The sequence below is a fragment of the Pelobates fuscus genome, chromosome 1 (assembly GCF_036172605.1).
Source record: "Pelobates fuscus isolate aPelFus1 chromosome 1, aPelFus1.pri, whole genome shotgun sequence".
Classification (NCBI taxonomy): Eukaryota; Metazoa; Chordata; class Amphibia; order Anura; family Pelobatidae; genus Pelobates; species Pelobates fuscus.
The window spans coordinates 408,030,670-408,038,121 of record NC_086317.1 but is presented as its reverse complement, the minus strand read 5'-3'; positions in this window follow the sequence as shown (position 1 = coordinate 408,038,121).

Below are 7,452 nucleotides of genomic sequence, written 5' to 3'. Positions count from 1 at the left end.
AATTCCTTTGACTGCGAGAAGTGGGTCAAAGCTGGTCAAGCGTAGGGAACCTCCTACTTTGTCTTATTTTTTAAAGATAACTAGAGCAGACAGGAAGAAAAGAAGAACAGATCCTGAAAGAGGGAGAGAAGTGGAAGTCATTGGGGAAAGGTAAGTTCGGCATGACAATAGCTAGGGTCCACTGGGGACCTGGAGGGGACTATTGCTATATATTAAGGCTCCTGAGAAGACAACACCCCACACAGTATTTTAAGCGGGCCTCTGGGACAAAAGCACAAGGTTGAACACACTTGCATTTGACTCCTTGCCCAACACTATGGTACCCTGAGAGGGATTGATGTGAAACTAGCCTAATAACAGGGCAGAGACTGGCGAAACTGACGAAGCATAGGAACACTTGACATACGTGCTTTTAGCTTAGTGAATGGTCCCCGACCCCTGAATGGCTATTGACACACAGGTTTAGACACACCTACAAATTCGGAGGGCTACGCACCACACTGGTCGCCCTGGGTATTAGGCACAAATACCCCAACTAGTGGCACATCCACTGCCCCGGGTTGGGGGCTGGGAGAGGTCGACACCTACCCAGGCAAAGAGTCATGGATCCGGAGTTTCATAGGGCATGGGACACAGACCCCCCCTCACACATGCAGGGCCTGACCAGTTGGACACCCACTCACCACATGCGGTATGGGATGAGCATGAATTAAGGTTACACCATGTTTTATTGTAATGTTATAGAAGGGTTTATGTATATAGACATGTGAAGGTGGTGGGAGTGGTAGTAGGTCAGTGGATGAGTATCGCCCTGCACTCAAGTTCGAGGCTGGAGGAGCTGGTGCACGACCCCCACAAGAGTCTGGCAACTGGTAAGACCAGATAAATACATTTCCTTTTTCACTATCCTTCATCACATTCCTCACACTTTTCTAGTAGATTCCTTTCCTTTCTATCTTCTTCTATGGGTTGGGCTGTGGGGGCGGGGGAGGGGGCGGGGGGGCATCGCACCTGGGTTGGGGACTGATGATGAAGATAGCGACGCAATGACAATAAGACCATGGCACTCAAAATTACCTCCTTGAATGTCGAGGGCCTGAACCCCAAAAAGCGACGTTTCATGTTTCGGGAGCTAAAGCGCCTACTCCCCAATGTCGTCTTCCTACAAGAGACACATATACCCAAACACGTTAAATTCACCAAAAGGGGGTCATACCTATAGCACTACTGTCGAGACCAGGGCTCACAACAAACGGAACGGAGTGGCTACATTAATACACCATAGCTGTCCCCTTCATATATCGTTGACCCGGACAAACGGTACGTGATCCTCTCGGGCACACTGCACACACATCTCGTGAACTTAATTAATGTGTACGCACCAAATACCCTGAAGGTCATCTTCTGGAGTAGCATGGAAAAAAAATTTACACACTCCCGCACACAATGTTGATCATGGGTGGATTTTAACACTGTGCTGTGTCCTGCCGTAGATAGGAGCGCTTATAAGGGACAGGTGAGGTCCCAGGGAAGGGGGTCCAAGAAAAGGTTCTGTGTAAATTCATAAATTCAACAGACCTCATAGACATATGGAGAGCACAACACCCAGGAGACACGGACTACATGTTTTATTCGGCACCTCATCGCACATACGCACAAATAGACCTTTTCCTGGTAAACCATGTCAGTGCAACCAAAATCCTAAGTTCTATCACTGGATCTATCACATGGTCCAAGCACACAGACATTCATTTGACTCTTGGAAACCTGGGGGTGGCATCTCCATGGACATGGAGACTGAAAGCCTCCCTTCTCAGGGACCCAGTGGTGACTGACACTGTTAAAAGGGACATCACTTCTTACTTCTCCACTAATGACACCCCGGACCTATCTCCGAGCACAATCTGGTCAGCTCATAAGGCTGTGATCAGAGGCACACTCATCATACTATCATCCCATACCAAGAAGCAGAAGACCCAGAAGTTGACCCATCGTCTGGACTCCCTAAGGTCCCTAGAACAAAAACATAAAACAGCCCCAGACGATACAACCATGCACAGTTGGAGGCAGTGGGATGATCAGTAAAGGAAATGCTCCTTGATGATGCCGCTTGCAACATCTTATGGTCAAAACGGACCTTCTACGAAAAAGCAAATAGAATGGACACAACTGGCCCACACATTACTACCCAGACAAACATGACAACACATTACATCACTGAGACACCCGGATGGTTTCTTGAAAATTAACCCAGTAGACATAGCCTTGCTTTTCACAAACTTTTACAAGTCCTTATATAGCCACTCCACTACGGACGCAACCCTACAGAGAGAAGAAGCCATCCTAGAGAACTGGCGATGGCACAGGCTGTCTCTTGAGGCGACGGGACTACTGAACTCGCACATAACTGAAGTGAACAGAGCAATTTTGAGCCTTAAGGGGAATAAAGCCCCAGGTCCGGACGGACAGCAGCTATTATAAAATCTTCCAGGAAGAACTCGCACCACAGTTAATGACCCTTTTCAATTACTTTCGGACAGGACGCTTCCCAGACAGGGACATGTCATTGGCTAACATAGTGTTGCTGCCAAAGCTCTACAAGGACCCATTACTTCCTGAAAGTTATAGACCCATATCGCTCATCAACCATGATACTAAAATATTCGCGAAGATCCTAGCAGACAGGTTGAACCCCATATTAGATACATTAATAGATGCAGACCAAGTTGGTTTTGTACCGGGCCGTGAATTCCTAGTCTCGGCATATGCAGATGATGTTCTGTTGACCCTAACGACACCCGTCGCCTCTATGGGGGTGGTAAAGGAGATACTCAAGCAATCTGACCACATCTCGGGCTACAAAACAAATATGAACAAATCTAGCGCTCTCCCGATAGGACTGTCCATGGAGGACATGGCACTCATACATAGGGACTTTGGATTCCGGATAGCGGGGTGTTCGATCGCGTATTTAGGAATACAAATGACGACAGACCCCTCTAAATTGCATGAATGTAATTACCCCCCTTTAACTAAATCACTCATCAGGGACATGGAGCATTGGATGGATAAGCCTATCTCTTGGATAGAAAGAATCCATTCCATCAAAATGAACATTCTCCCGAGAATACTCTTCCTCTTCCAAGCCCTACCACTATCAGTAACAAAAGCCAGCCTAGCACACCTTCAAAAGGCGATTGACATGTTCATATGGCAAAATAAAAGACACAGAGTGCTGCGAAAGATATAATACCATCCAAAATGACTGGGACGCTTGAGCTTACCCAACCTTTACCACTATTATTTGGCAGCGCAACTTGCCCAAGTAGCCATGTAGCAAGTCCCACTGGAGGTGAGAAAATGGGTCGACCTTGAGCCGCTCCTTATGGACGCAGACCTCCCACAATATGCCATGTGGGTACCAAATGCGTTCAGGCCCTTGACATGGACTGGATGCCTGGCAATCCTTAACTCCCTGTGCCTTTGGGACACATCTGCTCAGAAATATGGTCTGTCGTCTTCCCCATCGCCCCTAATGCCCTGCCTAAGGAACAAAGCTTTTACACTGGGACTGATAGCGCAAGACTTCAAACATATTGAACAGGCAGGGTTACAGAGAATCTGCCATCTGTTCATAGACGGGACTATCATCCCCTTCGATGCCCTTAAACAAAGTAGACACCTCACCCCTGCTGACTTCTTTAGGTACCTAAAGATCACAGATTTTGCTAAACTACCATTAGGAAAGCAGCACCTACGACCATGATCTTATTTGAGAAAATGTGCCTTAACCCCTTAAGGACACATGACATGTGTGACATGTCATGATTCCCTTTTATTCCAGAAGTTTGGTCCTTAAGGGGTTAAAGAACAGTCACCTAAGGGACTGATCACCTTATTATACACCCAATATTGTTCAGAGACAAAAGACTGGGGCAAGCTGACGCACGCAGATCAATGGGAAAGAGACTGGGGCGAAGTACTGGAAGGCATAGAGTGGCAGGAGATATGGGAGGCCAGCGGATCCTCCTCTGTATGTGTGCACATGCAAGAACAGTCCTTCAAAACATTATTTAGGTGGAATACCACCCCAGTTAAAAACACCACCCCAGTTAAGCTGCACCGCACGCACGAACAAAATGCCGACTGACTTGTGCTGGAGGAACTGTGGCTTCAGAGGTACCTTCCTCCATATGTGGTGGTACTGCCCCAAAATTAGGGCTTTCTGGGAGGAGGTAAGGCAGAGTGAGGCAGGTACTTCATAGAGCACCAGATCTTGACCCATGGATACACTTACTAAATAGATCAATTGATGGATGGCCCAAAAATTAACTAAAGCTATTACATAATATCACGCTGGCGGCACTGAGAACGGTGGCACAAAACTGGCTAAAAATGCCCCCCCCCACTCATGCCAGCGGTGATTGTAAAGATAAAAGACAATCACTTAATGGATGAACTGACTGCCAGGGTACGGGGTTCCTCTAGGAAATTTGAAAAAATACAGGGTCTGTGGGGGGACAGCCGACTTGCGGATTAGGATAAGCGGGGGTCAGGGAGATGCTTGTGCCCCCGTACAAAGAATTTGGAGCTCCGGCCGCTCCCACCTCTCCCCCCATCCCCCGGTTCTCACCGTTTCCCTCCTCTTTGATCTCCTCCCTCTTCATTCCCTTCCAGGAGCGACCCTCTCTCTCTTTTTTGCTCTCTATTCTTTCTTCATCTACTCTTCCTGTCCTATCTCTTGTATAGGACCTTCCTATACATAGCTTACCTACAAGCCAAACAATAACCCATGCAAGGGACAGGTACCTACTACTCAGGTGAAGCATTCACCAATAATGGTCCACATGCTTCGAATGCAGCCTGTATTAATGTCTCACCACGGAATTAGGACCAACCGAGACTCCTCTGACTTTGGAGACCCTAGGGTCCCAAAAAGAGGGTATTAACAAAAGCCAGATCATTTTTCTCTCATTACGAGAAGTCACTAATAAAAGTTATAATGCATAACACGACCACGATAATAGGTATTAATTATAATGCCATTGAAAATCATTGACAGACTGAACAAGCCAGTCACTTATGTTTGAGGCATTACATGTTGTTAAAGATTTTTGCCTTACTTACGAATCATTTATGCAACACTATATGTTTGACGCAGCGGCTTATTCACAAGTTTCATATTATTGATGTGCTGCAGTCTTTGTCAATGGAAAAATAAAGAATTTAAAAGGATAGTACCCTCCCTTTCTTCCTCCTATTAGATCATACTTCACATAAAAAAGAAAAATATATCATGCAGCTTGAAATATGATTCACTTAAGGACTGGCTCTTAGTTTTAACGCTTTCAGTGTTTTAATCAACACTAACCAGCTGGAATCTTTCACTGTGTAAGATAGGATCAATATAAGAGTTGAGCGGACACCTGGATGTTCCGGTCCGGCGGGTTCGGCCGAACTTTGAAAAAAAGTCCGGGTTCGGGCTCGAACTTGACCCCGAACTTGACCCTGAACCCGAACCCCATTGAAGTCAATGGGGACCCGAACTTTTGACCACAAAAATGGCTCTAAAAAAACTCCTGGAAAGGGCTAGAGGGCTGCAAAAGGAAGTAAAATGGGGGTAAGAGTAGGACAAGTGCCCTGCAAACAAATGTGGATAGGGAAATCACTTAAAAATAACAGCAGCCGCTTAGTAGATAACTCCTGAATTCACACGGTATTAGGGAGCTATCTACCAAAAGGCTGAAAGACCTAAACTGGTCACCTAAATTGGTCTTTCAGCCACATTTACTAATACTAAGTAAAGATTACTTAGTATTAGTAAATTTAGCCCCTACTCGCAATACCGCGAGTAGGGGCGTGTCTAGTAAACAGTGAGCAGCCAGTGGCTCACTGTAAAAAAAAAAAAAAACCTATTGCCCCCACCCCTGTGCGACGGGTGGGGGCCCTAAATAAGAATGTGGAGGGGGGGTCCTACTGTCCTCCCCCCAGCCCCCACCCCATAGCGGCTGGTGGCATCCCTAAATAACAATAAGGGGGGAGACCTACTGTCCTCCCCCCCCCGGCCCCCAACCCTGAGCGGTGGGTGGGCGTCCCTAAATAACAATAAGGGGGGAGACCTACTGTCCTCCCCCCACCCCCACCCCTGTGCGGCGGGTGCGGGCCCTAAATAACAATAAGGGGTGGCCTACTATCCTCCCCCCCGGCCCCCACCCCTGAGCGGTGGGTGGGGGCCATAAATATGAATTTGGGGGGGGACCTATTGTCCTTCCCCCCAGCCCCCACCCCTGCACGGTGGGTGGGGGCCCTGAATAACAATAAGGGGGGGACCAAATGTCCTCCCCCCGGCCCCCACCCCTGCGCGGCGGGTGGGGGCCCTGAATAACAATAAGGGGGGGACCTAATGTCCTCCACCCGGCCCCCACCCCAATAGGTCCCCCCCTTATTGGTATTTAGGGCCCCCACCAGCCGCTCAGGGGTGGGGGCCGGGGGGGGCAATAGGTCCCCCCTTTAGTTTAAAAGCCCCCACTCGCGCGTCGCGGGTGGGGGCTCAAGAGGGACTGCTCACTGTTTAATAGACATGCCCCTACTAGCTGGGTCACATGCTGCACTGGCCAATCACAGCAATACCATTAGTAGGAATGGCTGTGATGGCTTCTAAGGGCACATAAGTCAAACGCTTGTTGATTGACTGCCCTGCAGCCTTTTAAAACGTGTCATTAAATCGCCGAACACCGAACTCAAACCTGAACATACAGTGATATGTCCGTGTTCGTGTTCGGGGTCCAAATACGTAATGTTCGGTACGAACCCGAACTTTTCAGTTCGGGTTCGCTCTACTCTATTCATAAGATTTGGAACCACTGGCCACTTTTATTGCACTGGTATGTCAAAGTTACAAAAAGAAAAAGGGCATTCTTCTTCTTCCTGATATTACAATAATCTGATATATTATTTTTTTGTATCCATAACATGAATTACCGGTATATTCATCAGACTAAGATTGAAAATGGGCTTTTAATAGTTTGTCTGTAGTTTTGTTCTCCCTCCAGCAGAGCCGGATCACCCATTAGGAAGATTAGGAAACATACGCAGCTGCCTAGGACCTTGGCTCAGATATCCTCTGTCTGGATTGCCAGCACTGACTGTGAGGGAGGCCCTCCCTGCACATATCATTAAATTGATGGAGCATCATGATATGTATCTCAATCAGGTGCAGTTTAAAATTAAGACCTTCCTTGTGGTTCTTATCAGAGGCTTATCTACTGAAAATAGCAACCTTTGGCAAGCACTGAAATTGCATCTGACAGCCATCTTTTAGATACTTTCACCATAAAATCAGTTAAAAAATACAAACTGTGTGTAATGTGTGTGCTGGCTGTATGTAATGTGCATTATCCTATACAAGCCACTGCCCCAGTGGCGGATCCAGGGGGGGGGCAACGGGGCAAT